The following is a 14,859-nucleotide window of genomic DNA, read 5'->3' on the forward strand; positions in this document are numbered from 1 at the left end:
ACTTCTCAGAAAGGCTCTTTGATGGCTGGGAGTGCCCATGGCAATTTTTTGGTGCCTTTAAGCTCTGTCAATTCTCACCTAAGTCTTTAAGATAAAATCGTATTTAGGAATCATCACATACATTTCGGATGTGGACTTTATGACTTCAAATTTGTGAGACTTGTGACAAATGGTGAGGGTTTGTCACATTAGAGACTCTGACTAGAAAAAGCACAATACACGTTGTTGGAGACAAAATAAGAGTATGGTAAGATTAGCTCTCAGATTCAAATATTCTGTTTACTGATTATGATAATAAAATTTATTAGTAGTAATTTTTTATTTGAAATTATAGTACAAATTTGGAAAACATCTGTTGCACCTAGGTATGTTATCATGACCTTTTCATATTTTTCTCCTTAAATCTGGATGATCTCTTCAGTACTCAGGTACTTGGTAAGGTGCAAGAAACATCTATAGCAGAGAAAGGGGAAGAGGTAGGGAAAGGCTCTGATATATTCTCATCATTAACTGCATATTAATTAGAGCAATAAAGAGCTAGAATGTTCAAAGTCATTCTCTTAAAACTGGGTAGGCTCTACAACACATGCACTTTCATTTATTCTAAATTCCTTGATTTCAGCTACTCAAGGAGATAACAGTGTGACAGCAGATTGGTCTCACAGTGCCACAACAAATGGACATTTCCCCAAGGACCAACACTTCAACATAGCACAGAGGACAAAGGTACCTCCATTATCTTACAGTCTCCCTCTCCCTCTCCCTCTCAGTATCCTTCTCAAATAAAAAAGAAAAAACCTTCAAAGGACACAATTTTGTTATTCTAGTTCCAGACTGGCAAAAGAGCTGCAGTCTTTCTGTAGGAGGAGGTGATCATTTTTGTGATCCTTAATTCCCATTGCCTAGCTGCAATTAATTTTTTCTTAGTATATAGCTTATGACCCACACATTCTGTACTGTTCTAGTCCATTTAATTTTTTCCTCAGGAAATTGAAAAAAAGAAAAGTTGATGACCAGTACTCATTTCTCTTTTCCCTGTTCTCCATTACCTGAAAAACACTGTCATATAAAGGAAAGATGTAGATGCTGGTGTGTGGTGGATTTTTGTGCATCCTGACCCTTGTTTATTTGCCCCATAAACACCTTTAGCAGTCCCTATGGATGGTGCAATAGAAAAGAAAATAATTATCTACCTGTACCTTTTATTCTGACTACACCTTTTCCCCTTTTGAATGCATTCTGAGTTTTTGCAGTGTTAACAGGGTATTATTAGCAGTTTTTCTGCAGCATCCTTCATCAGTGTCTTAGCAGTTACTTTAAACATTTTGAGGAATAAATATCAACATGTGAATACCAGTTAATTTGCAAGTTCAGCGGGATTCATAGATAAAAAACAGAAAGTGAAGCACCAAACCAGCACTTTCCAATCAGACTGCCTAAAAACAATAAATTCAGAACAATGTTCTGGTGACATTTTTCACAGTGGATAGGAGTTTACTCCTTTAATAAAATGGAGATGGAGTTGATAGTGCTGAAGCTAAGACTAGAGAGCCTTAATCCACTACATAAATTGTGGTGCAATTTTTGAAGATATTGAGCACCTGAGGGGTTTTTTTGCATGTTAGGATGGCTGAGAACTCTGCTGAAGGTTTTCTGTTTTCAGGCACTGATACAACAATTTTTCAACTCAGCAACATGGAAGAAACATATGCCAGTATGTGCAGAAATTCTCTGGCAGACATTTGCAGCCTCCCTCTTTGTAGCTGATGGTGTGTCCAAACCTTGTCCCATTTCATAAAAACTTTTATATTTTGAAAAACCTCATTCACACACAGTAGTTCAGAAAGACTAATATGAAAATTAGCTAGGGAAAGAGGATCTCTGGTGGAATCTCCAAATTGCTTGTACAACCTATCCATCCTGCTGCTCTCAGGGTTCTGTACCTCACTGTTTGGCCATTGCCACATACAATGGTTAGAAAGCACAGTCATAATAATATTTCCCCTGAGCCCAGTTTGTGAGAAATGTGTATTTCTATTTAAAGCAACATCATGTTCGATTTTGTGACAATAAAGGATGTTTTTTCTGCATTCTGATTGGGAGTGTTCATTCCTCTTACCTTAAATATGTGCTCACAGGGGAAAATAAATCTGGATCTGAAATTTAATTTGTAACTATAAAATATGGAATAGTTATTTCTGTTTATAGCATACTAAAAAAGGTAGTGCAAGTACACAGTATAAGCTACTGGTTATTGATGCCAGCTCTGTTTTAAAGCAATGGTAATAGCTTTTCCTCTCAAGGGAGGACAGTATTTCTTCTGCAAACTATAAATCGTATATATTATTTTACATTTTGAATGCTGAATTTTCATCTTAGATTTGTAGTTTGACATCTCTTAGCTGAAATATTTTCACACGTATTTCCCACTTATTCTTAATGGCATCTATCAATTTCAAGCAAAAAGAACATTAATATTAAGAGCAGGTTAAATTTCTTCTGGAAAGTTTTTTATCCAGGGAGGTGACATGGATGTATTTGGAAAATTATTACACCTAGTAATACTTTAAGAGGAATTATAGTCAAAAGAAAAAGCCACTGTGAGTTTATAGCTAATAAACAGCTTAGAGGAAATTCTTGAGATCAGAACTGAGATGCTGGGATTAAACAATATTGAAGTGTCAGTGTGTGAGAAATAAAGGGTTCAATTACTGAAGGTGAAAGAGTCTTAATTGCTACACTATGGAGCTTACCAAAATTATATAAGAAATTGGGCCATAGTATGTCAAAAAATCATAAAATAAAGCTATTTCCTCTGACATTTAAAAAATAGAGTGGATATAACTGTCATTCAGAGTCTGGAAATATTTCAGTCAAATATGAAAGTACCAGGAGAAATAAATCATGAGGTCCAACCTATTTCATAAAACATCATGATCTGCTGTGTATGTATGAGTATACAAGAGAAATTGCATCTGAAGTACTTTAAATTATAACATGTAACCATCTTCTACTAAAAGCATCGCAAAACCAGTGGTGAAAGAGGAAAGTAGGGAAAGCAATGGAAGTGATGAAAAGCAAAAAGTGAAACATTTGTAGGAAAAACCAGGTTGTTCATTGTTTTAGTGAGCAGGGTTAGGTTCCATGCTTGTGCAAACACACACATACATACATTGCACACAGAGAAGTAAAGAACAGACAGTAATAGAAAATAATATAGTCAAATTTAAGAATTTAATATATTTGGGTTTATGAACAATGCAGCTGATGCTGATAAATGTGGATTATGAAAGTGCATTGCAAATAGATAAATGTGTGTACACTGGAAACATGTTCAGGATCAAATGTTCGAATGCAGAGGAACTTAAATTTGTTACAACATAACAAACCTTAAGAAAATTTGGATTCTACTCTAGTGCAGGCATGAAGGGAGGCAAAAGTGGCTAAGGATGGTATTGAAGTAGATGCAAGTGGAAATTTAATTTATTGAACTTCAGATTCTGCCTTTTCTTGTGGGGACTGGATCAAACATAGCTTGGACAGTTAAGCCATAACAAAGTGGATTTTGAATTTACAGTTGATTACATACTTTCCAAATAGAGCAACTTACTCAGACTCTGTGATTATTTGCATGGGGACTTAATGCTCCGCAGCTAATGTGTTTTAAAGCTTACACCTCAGCTTTCTCACAGTAATTTCCCCTTGAAGACAAACCTTGAGAGTGAAATTTTTCAGAACAATTTATGCTGGTCTCATTCTAGTCCCACAGAAGTCAGTCATAGAATCCTTTACTTAGTGGCAAAGTGATGAAAATTTTGAAACATTCCCCTCTCTTCCTCATCTTGTGCTTTTGGGAATTGTGTTTCTCCCCTTGCAGTGATATTACAAAGGCAAATTCAAAAACCTTGAATGTCTAGGTGATAGAAGAATAGAGGAAACCATAAAATAAATTCCTTAAGATTGAAATGCTGAGTTGCATTGCTACAGCTGAACAATAAAGGAAACATAAACCACAATGCATGTTCAGAAATATATCCAGGTTTTCTGGAGAGATTTTAAATTACAGAGCTGACAAACTACCAAGCAAAATCAGCCCACATATTGAAAGATAACAATTTTAAACCTATGAAAAATACTAAAAATTCACGGTCATTGATATAAATTGAGAGAAATTGCACTGAAATAAGAAAGAAAATGGAAAGAAGCTATGATATGCTAAAATTAAATCTATTTATTTGGATTATAGCCCACTCCCATATGAACAAATATTCTATTTTGCTGAGCAAATTTCTACCCTGCTTTTAGATTCCATTGATCATGCCAGTAAGATAGCATGGGGTAAAAAACAGATTGACAAAGTTTATTTGTCCTTCTGACAAAGTACTTCACTATTAGTTTCAGGGTGGAAAAGCAAAGAGTCAATGTGGATTAAAAAAATAGCTCAGAAAGCAAAGTGTAGGAATGCACAGGAAATCCTCAGCATCCAGTTAATTCACAACCTTGCACCAGGCATCTCTGTAGGAAAAGATACAGGCTGAGAATTTCAAAGGAATCCAAGGAGCTCCAGTTGCTTATTCCTTTGAAATTTGAATTTCAGACTAGAGATGGACACCTAGATCCCCCAGACTTCCTGAAAAGCCTTACCCTTAGGATTCTTCGTGAAGCATTCAAAAATCTCAATGAGAACTTCGGTTTGATGCACTGAAGTGGACAAAACCCAGCACATTATTGGTATGCCAATGCAGTAGGAGAAAATTACAGTACAATTTTAATGTATTTTGGTAAACTCATGGTTCAGAGTGACTAGAACAGTGTTTCATTCTGGTCAATCTCTCTCAGAAGGAAGAGGGAGTTCAGAGGTGTCTGTCAACAGAAGATTGCAAGCATAAATAATGTATTAATATAAGGAGATAGTGAAAAAATGCAGAGTCTGTGCTTTGACTGCTACGTTAGATAAATGAACTAAGATAACCTTTGCTCATTCCCTCACAAGTTCACAAAACATATTTCAGTGAAACAAAAAGGCAACAAAATTAAAACTGACAAAGTTATATGCTCTGAACAACACACAATTAATCTAGGAGTGTCATTGCCACTAAATATTACAGCTGATCTATGTAATGTGAACAAAAGGAAAGCAACCGCCAACAGAGAAAAAGAGCATTTTGAGTTATATTTCAAAATAGAGTATTTAGTTTCTTATATAAAAATATATTGTAAGAATAGGTTTAACAAGAGCGCCAGGTGAAACAGAGATCGATTTGAGAAAATTGCATTTCTAGTTTCATAATAACTAGGAGGTATATAATACAGAAATATGTAGCAACTTACTCATGATGCTTTTCAAAGAAATTTCACATAAATAAGTCTAAATTATTTTAATGTATTTGGATGTGTTGGTTTATTGAGTTCTGTGGAAAGAGGGGGAGAGAAAAATCTCCATTTCTGACTAAATGACAATAGTTTTCACTCTCATCACTCAAAGTCCAGTTTTTGTCTTTCGCTAATTTAGTAAAGGCTAGGAAATATACAATTAGAGCATTCAGTCTAACATTGATATTGAAAATAGGAGCAAATTTGGATTTACAGCAGACAAGGAAAAGCAGAGCAGCATGCCAGACTAGAGTCACAAATATAAGAAGTGAAGCAAGCTGACACATAAAGTTAAGAACTGAGATGCTTCTATGTTTTATCAACACCAGGGCACAAAGTAACATGATTAAGTGATTAAATTTAAGAGGGCATGTGATAACAGTCACAGATAATTTAATTTCAGATTGGAAGTCATGGTTTCTAGATTCTAGCCATTCTTACTGATCTCTAAACTTTCTGGTGCTTCATGTTCAATCAAGACATCAAATTCTAGGCCTCTTTCCTCAGATCACACCTCACTAACACAGCGAATAACATCACTGTGGTCCACGTATATAATCCTTACATCCTTCCTGCTTTTTTGCTTGGATGGGATTAATTCTTGGACAGTTTCTAACTCATCAAATCACATGAAATTCTTCAGTGCAGAGCTCTTATCTAGCTCCACTTGTGATTTGTACAGTTAAACACTTTTCTTCTTTTCTACTTCTACTTGTTTCTATTAAACTGCAGCCTGTTTTATGTGAACCTTTTCTTGGAGATAGCAACAGCATTTTGACACCCAGTCCTGTTCTCCAGTATGCTTGAACCCTTCCTGTCTTAAAGCTGCCCTTATCTCCCCCATAATCCAAGTAACTAATAAAAGATAACATCTATTGGGTTTTTTATGCTTAAAAATTGTGCAGTCCAATGTGGCTTTTTGCCAATAAACACTGAACTTCTCAGCACAACTTTCATTCAAGATGTATTAAAAAGAAAGTACAGGAATTAAATACAAGGCAAGAGTTGATATGTGATTAAATGCAGGAAAAGAGACATGAATATATGCAGTGAGCAAATTAAAATATAATTAACCATGAAAGGAACATAATTTCATGTGACAAACAACAAACATGTAGAAATCCTATCCTATTCATCTCAATGGAGATGTTAATTTCAGATTAAGTCAAATTAAAACAAACAAAGAAGAAACAAAGCCAGCTCCCCATCTCTGAAACTACATGAAAATCAAAGCATGTTTGCATCTTGGCAGTGTTTTTAGCTGAAATATTTGTTAAGCTTCACCTAAAAAAGGCTTTACTTGGTTGAACCAAGCATTTACTCATGCTGTATCCCCTCTCTAGCAGTGGCCCATCAGGACCCTTAAGGGAATGTACAAACCCAAGGCAAACACACAGAGATTTTTCCAAACACACTTTCCTGGGCTCCAGTGAGTCTGAGCTTCAGACTCACTTCTTCTGAGCTTCTGGCTCTCTGGAACAGAATCATGAGCTTTGTAGTCCTTAATGGTTAATATCAGTAACCAGTCTTACCCCTTTTTGAATCACTCTAAACACAGCTTGTGTCAAGGATTTCCATGGTGTAAATACATGAAATGGAAAAAGATACTTCCTTTGGGTCAACTTAAGCACACCATCTGCTGGTTTCATCTGATGCCCAATGTCCTGGCAGCAGAGCCAGTGAATAATCATCCATAATCGATTTACTCTCCACTCAGGAGTTCATAAACTTGTTGTAGCCTCCTTTGATTTTCTTCTTCCCAGACTGAAAGCTTGTAGCTCTGCTTGTTCCTTGTTTGAAAGGTTTATTTAATCATCTCTTACTCATCCTACTCATTCTTCTCTTTACCTATTCAAGATGCAGGTGCAGTGCTGTGACATTGATTGTAAGCATGATGGTCTCTAATTTATTCTATTTCTTTCTAAAAATGTATAATATTAAATTTGCTTTTTTTTTTTTTTTTGCTGCTACTATTTTCATAGCTTACAGTGAAGACACTGCGAATAGATTATCTCACCGTGAAGTTCTTAAAAAATAATTGTCAGTTTGAAGCTCATTCTTAGGCAAAAATTTTTATTTTTTTGTCCTTTAAGAACTACTTTACATTTATTTACTGTGATTTTCACTTGTCACTTTATCACTCAGTATCACTGAGGTACTTTGCAGTTGGCTTTCATTTCTCATATTCTAAATAACTTACTATCAGCCACCAATTTTCCTGTATAAAGACAAGTTCAATCTAGTAATTTTCTGTGAAAATTAGATTCTGACACACAACATATCAAGACTCCATAGACACAGAAACATAGGGCAACTCTTTTAGAAACTTCCAGTACATTTTAATGCATCCCTTGTAAATTAATATTAAAATACATCCCTACTAAATAGAGAACCTTTAATATACAAGATTTCACAAGTGCAAGATTTCTACAAATTCAGCCCTTATTAACAAGAGCAGTCAGGTACATATCAACTGATAATAACTACACCAAACAGCTCAGAATAGAAGCATATAAAATTTATAAGTACTTTAAAATATGTGTGCTAAATATTTTTCAAGGCAACAGAAAATATTTTCTCCTATTATTTGCTTTGAAAGCAGATATTTGCATATGTGGTTACATTATCAGCACTTATTATTTTAATATGTCTACTCTGAATAAGAAAATTAACCATGCATGTACATCTGAGGTAAATAACAGCTTATGTTGCCTACATGTTACCAGGTTTTAATCTTACTGATGAAAAATTTTAAGCACTATGGCAAATAAAGGCAGTGCTTTAGTCCCAGGCTGCAGGGACTTTCACTGACCTCTTAACTATCCCTATACTAAATTGCTACTTCATTTTTAATGAGTGTTCTATAAATGGAGCAGCTGTTTGTATTCTGAATCTGCAAATGTTGCAAAATTTCTTAAAATGGGTCAGTTTCAAAACCCTATAAACTTTCAGTCTATTATTAAACAGTAGTATTTAAAGAACACTCTCAAGAGCTAATGCTTAATGGTAGACATGTATTTTAATGACAGAAATATTAAATAATAATATCAAATAACGTTGATTTTAAAAAATCAGAACTCAGTAACATTAAACCCAAAATAATAGATGTCTTCAACTGAACAACAAACACTGACATTAATATGCATAGATACAAATTGTTATTAAGCTTGAAAGATGACCTAACTTTCAGGCACTGTTCGAGACTCAAGATACTTCAAATCTGTTCTACCAGTGAAACTACTGCTTCACTTCATAAGAGATACAATTTCAGTTAATTCTAGCAATCTTAGCATAGTTTCCAGTATAAAAGCCACACTGTGTTTCTTGTACCATCTAAGCTACATTAATCGTACCTACAACCTGTGCTGGAGATCACCACTGCAAAGCCATCTGCATTCTGGAGTTTCTAATTGATGTTCCTGCTGCAGAACACCAAAACTGAAACACTTAAATGTTTAACAAAAGTGGTTTGTCATTGAGATGTGTTTGAAGGGCTGCTGGTAGGACACAAGTCTGGGCTCTGGGAGAGCAGTCAAGTACTTGATTTGTCTGGTTGAGAACTAGTTTTCCATTACTAGACCAGACCACTTCAAGAGTAAAACTTGTGTTCCCTCCTCCTTACCCAGCTTTTCTATCCATTATGCTTTTTCATATCCAGTTTAATTAACAGCTACCTGGGGGTTTCAGTTACTGAGACTGGGAAATTGATAATAAATTGCAGGCATAGCTGCATAGCCATAAACGTTGTTGTTGCCATCTATAGCCATCTTGAAGGTCTTGAAGAGTCTTGAAGGTAACTCATTCCATCATCCTCATTCCATCAACAGGACCAGGCAGACAGTGAGAGGCTACAAATGTACATTTCAAACTGCACAGAGCAGTCTCAATTAGCATGTGATTTGTATCACCAGCTAACACCATCATTTAAATAAGAAAAGTTGCTTTGGAAAACTTGCAAGTCTTGATCTGTGCTGCTTTGCTTTTATGTCTTTCTTTCATTCAGTCTCAAGGAAGATCTCAAAATGCATAATCCCATTAAATGGCAAAAATCTCCATAATTAATTAGGAATCATTATCCTTTCTCTTCTGCTTAAACAAATAAATCCCCCAACCTTAAGAAATGGAAGTGGGATAAAATAGTACAAATAAACTTTTGTAAGTGAGTAACTTCCATGTACATCTCTCCAATCTGAGGCATCACAATGCCACAGAGTCACAGAACACTGAGGTGGAAGGAAGCCCAAGAGGTCACTTCGTTTGCCACTCAGCCCAAGGCACAATCAACTACATTGAAAACATTCTTGACAGATGTTTGTATAACCTGATCTTATAAAATTTCCAGTGGTGGAAAAGCCATAGCTTCCTGAGGCAATCTACAAAAATATTGTCAAAATTTGCAGCTATTATTCAACATAGCAAAAAGTCCTTACTGACACTGGTCTGCAAGACTAATTCTTTCCAGTTCTAATCCATAATATGGCCCTCTTAAATTCATGCAGATAATGACTATGCACATATATCTCCATTACTAGACACACAAATTGCATGTTGGTTTTCATATTTATAAAAAGAGAAGTTCTGCATAACTGATCACAAGTGCCCTTAAATTAGTAAATTACAGAGAATTTCACAATTAAATTGAATTCTCCAATACAGTGTAGTGTATTCTAAATAAATTTATCTTACTTTCATATTATTTGGATACAGAAGGACAGACATTTTCATGTACATATATATAAATATACACACACATACCCCATGGGTAGACTGTGGTTTAATACAAATTTGTAATGCAAAACATTCCCAGGTGTCTAGGACTGTAGAAGCCAAAGGTTCTAATGGTAAAGAAATTAGCACCTTCACAAATGAGGATTCTATGGTCAAGCCAAGCCAGATGGCTCTTGACACTGGTCTGCATACGGACTTGCACTGGAGGGTCAATATTACAGTTTGTTCATAAGCAGGAGTTGGGAATCCCTGTTGGTTGCAATAAGGATGAAGAATTAATTCTCTCCTAACAACATAAAACTCAGCAGGATTTTACATGCAAAGGCAACAACTCTTTCCAGAATTTAATACACATTAACTAAGGCTTCTGACTTTTTTTTTTCCAACTTTGTATTTTTTTCCTCTTTATGAGAATAATTTTACTAGACAAATTAAAATTTTCATGGTGGTAGAGAGCAAAAGATCTTGCAGTTACAGGAAAAGGACTGCTCTAAGGGTTTAGTTCCAATATCTGGAAGAAAAAGAGTAACAAAAATAGATCAGAAACTATTTTGAAAAGTGGGAAAATGGACAATCTCTTTTTTGATTTTATATCCCCTAGAAGAAAAGTTTTGAACTTACTGAGTTAAATATTGACAACATTCTACCAATAAGTGTGTGGGGGCTTTTTCAAACAGCTGGAACATTATAGATTTCTGCAAGTTCACAAGCCCTGTGCTCACATTTCCAGCAAAAGCTGCTGTCTAATACAAAGCTAAATGCCCCAGGGACATTGAAGTGAACATATTTTTCTGCTGGTTTAAGCACACCAGCAGTCATTTGTAGAGTTTACATGGCTTTCTTGTCAATACCTGCTGGTCACAGTTGGTGAAGAAGCAGTTTCACTTATGATCTGCCTGCTAATTAAGCCATGGCAGCAGCCATTCAGAGTGACATTTTCTACAACCTGACACACAAAAGGAAAGAATCAGATATATTCTCAGAAGACTTCGATCTTTAAATTGTGTGGATTCTGTAGTTACTGGAAGTGAAAGATAAGATAAATTACTTTGCCAGATTAACATGCAACTTTTCTGATGAGCTATAACATACTGCATGTAGGATGAAGGCTTTAACCCTGATATTACACAACACAATTCTTTAAGAGAAGGAAAGTTTAAAGGATTTGAAGCTATCCCAACCTAGGCCAAAAATCTGTATTGTCTTCTGCTTCTCCTTGTTTTCTTCAGTGGTTCATAATCTATCCTTTTCTATTGAAATCTTTCACCATCCAACTGTACTTTATTTCTGTTGTCCATTGCTTTAATTGCAGGAGGATTGCAAAGTTGCTCTTTGCAAAGGTGCTCTTCTGCACTCAAAACATCCCAGAAATTATCAGTGAAGCTACTTCATTGCTCTGTTTCAACTTCTTTGCTTCCCTGGCCTTCAAAAGACAGTTTCCTCTTTGCTGAATGATTATCATCTAACATTTCATTGCTGCCTTATTTTACTCCTCCTCCTTGGTTTTATCCATGTGTTGTTCATGCTTGTATTTCACAGGCAGAGGTCTTTGGCATTTGTACAGCCCCACCCAGCGGTCCCAGGCTTGAATTCCAAGACACATTGCAGTACAGTAAATAAAATAACTGCTAAAATATTAGTTTCCTTGAGATCTCACTGTTTTGCAATGCCCCTCCATGCAGAGTGGACAAATCTGGAGTGTCTGGTAACCAAATCTGACTACTAATGAAGAGAAGGCTGTTTAATCTGTGTAGGTAAAGAAATGTAATACATCAGTAAGAGGGAACCTTTTCTGAGAGAAACCTTAAGGTGGCAAAGGCATTAGCGTAACTACCAGAGGTGTCTGCAAGGCCTCTTCCCACAGAGCAAAAACTCCCACAGAGCAAAAACCACTCCACAAGGAACATTACCCCATCCAAGCATGTTTTTTCAAGCCATGCCAAAATTCCTTACATAAAATACAACAAATGTTTATTTATACCTGATTTGTAATTGCAACTTTTCAGTTCTTGTCCACCTGTGCTTTACATTCATCTTATCTAAAAATGGACATTTGACATAATTGAAAAAACAAAGCACCTTTCTCAATTTTGGGCAAGAAATATAGCAATAAAAATTTAACTTTTTAAAATATGCTAAGGACAAGAACACAATAGAAGGTGCTTCTATGCAGCTTGTAAAGGCAACGGGGACAAAAAGGTTTAGAAAGTCTAGTACTTTATGTTTTATTAGAGACAAACTAAGGATTCTGGGATAGATAGTGGGAAAAAAAAAAGACTACAAGAAAAAAAAGAAATATAAGATTTCATTTTAAAGACTGGTACACTTTCCCTGGCCTTTGGCCATTTTTCTTTTAGTTTCTTAATAGCAAATGAGGTTGAGCTACTAAGCTCTCTGGAGATAATACACAATAGAGTTAAATAAAGAATCAAAATTGAGGCACAGGGAAAAATATATTAGAAAAGAAACCTACCAAAATTTTTAAATAAAGTAGTCCAAAGAGTTAGAAAGCCTTTAAATTTCAATTTCATGGTGTTGTACTGAAAAATGATCCCCTGGTTCTGATAATTTTTCCGCTGCTGTTTTTCCTGGTTTGTTTTTTGGGTTTTTTTAATACCTTGTCACTTCACTGTTGTCTATTTTTTGAAATACACCTCTTAGCTGAGATTTTGCTGGACCTATAATGAAATATTTTCTGATGTGAAATACTTGCAAAATGCTGCCAATATTCACTAATAATTAGAAAATGTTACAGCAGGCAGTGCTGCCAGTGCATGAGTAGCCTCACACATGAAATCCTGCATCAGAGAACAAAGAATAAAAAGTCTTTGAGCTTCTTTCAACATCAACTGCTACTTATAAAATATCTGGATTTTACTAACCATGCTTTTAAAAAATACTTCAATGAAAAAAAGGTCACAAGAAAGCCACTGGTACAATTTTTTTTCCTGTTGGAGATTTTTGTGCAACTGTTACTCCTGTGCAAAAATCCACCACTTTTTATGATGATACAAGAATGACACAGTGTTGTCTGTAAAGCTAGTTTTGCCCTGAGTGAGAACTTTCTGGCATCAAACTGGATTAAAAAGAACAGATGGTTGCAGAAATATAATTAAGAAAAAGGAAAGGAAGAAGAAACAGATATCAAAGCATCACCTTCTCTTTCTCTGGATTTCCCCTGAAAGAAGTGGAAAGGAAGTTTTAAGAAATTTAGATCATCTAATCCACATAAGATTCAATCAAAAATTAATATATCAAACACTTGAATTATAAAGAAGGGACAGATGCTCAACAAGGACTTATTTAGATGCTGCTGAATGGTCAGTATAGGCATTCTCAGGACCTGAATATAATTAAACAAAAGAAAAAGTCTTTACAGGTAGCTACAAATTATCATATTCTTATTCATTAGCAATAATTAATCAAACACGGGTTGGCTTTAAGTCTTGCCTTTTTCCCTATCTGTCCTGAAGACATGGCATTCCTTCTCTTTGGTTAAATATGGAATTTTTCCAGAGCATTAAGAAAACCCAAGCAACCACCCCTCCCAAAAAACCCAAACAAAACAAAATCCAGAAAAAACTGCTAGGTAAAAGACAAGTAGTATTTATAATTAGCATAGAAGCAAATGTATTTAAAAAAAACACAAAATACCTTAATTTTAGTAATTCAAGCGTTGTTTTCTTATAGCTCTCAGACAGCATTTCCTCTCAGGAGAATTTGGGATTACACTTCCTATCTACATCTGGGCTTGGGCTTGTTGACAGCTGACACCTTGCACTAGAGTAAAATATAGTTTATAAACAAAACAGCCCCCTAAGAGTTAAGGTAAGAGCTACAACCATAGCAACATAGGCAGATACATATGGAGTTGCCAGGTATTCTCACAAGAAGCTGCAAAGTGCACCAGCATCACCTTCAATGCATCCTACACATGAACCTGTGTGTGCAGGGTCTTTCCTGCAGTTTAATAATGAGTTGTTTCCTCTGTGATCATGAAGGTTATGCTCAGTATTCTGCAGTAAAACAACATTTTAATTAAGTCATAAGAATATCAATTTCATTCTAGTCTTTGATGCTCTTAGAAACAATTATAAAGCAGCGAGAATTTCAGAAAACAACTGTTAGTATTATTGAAATTTAATCAGAGATCAAAGTTATGAGAAAAGGTAAAAGCATAAGAAGTTTCTCAGAACAGCTGAAAAACCTCTACGTCTGTCTCATTAAAAGTACAATACTATACAACTTTAACAATGTGCAATACAGATAATGCTAGTAAAAATAGCTATAGCATATGGTCTATTCTGTGGCACATCTTCAGGGGTTCAAAACAACAAACAAGAGGTACAAGTGTGATTTAGGATGCTAATAATTAAAAATATTGACTCTTGTTGCTTTATAATAACGAGTCAATATTTTCAATTATTGTTGCTTTATACATTTATAATAAAAAAGTTATCTACAATAACTACCTTTATAGTCCTCTTGTGTCAAAGTAGTATCTGTACAAGTCACCATAGATGGGAGGAAACTAAGAAAAAGAAGATTTGTATATTGGGATTAAAGAACATACCATTAAAGTACATGTAACCTTTTTGCTAGGCTTGCACTTGGCCATTGCAAAACACTTCAGTTTGTAGTGAAACTGATGTATTCATCCAGTTCTAGCAACAGTATTTTAATTTGAAAGTTGGTAAGTAACGGTGAGTATATATAAATATAAATAAAAGATTACTGTGTAGTGTCTAAAGGCTAGCT

At 35.1% G+C, this 14,859-nt stretch overlaps 1 protein-coding gene across 2 annotated transcripts in view; it reads right to left on the reverse strand.

The window, feature by feature from the left end:
* LOC146435291 (heparan sulfate glucosamine 3-O-sulfotransferase 1-like) overlaps positions 1-14,859 on the reverse strand; it is a 43,453-nt gene that overhangs the window by 12,552 nt on the left and 16,042 nt on the right. The gene's annotated exons all lie outside the window — the stretch shown is intronic.

This window comes from Lichenostomus cassidix, chromosome 6 (assembly GCF_008360975.1).
Source record: "Lichenostomus cassidix isolate B80296 chromosome 6, HeHo_3.0, whole genome shotgun sequence".
Classification (NCBI taxonomy): Eukaryota; Metazoa; Chordata; class Aves; order Passeriformes; family Meliphagidae; genus Lichenostomus; species Lichenostomus cassidix.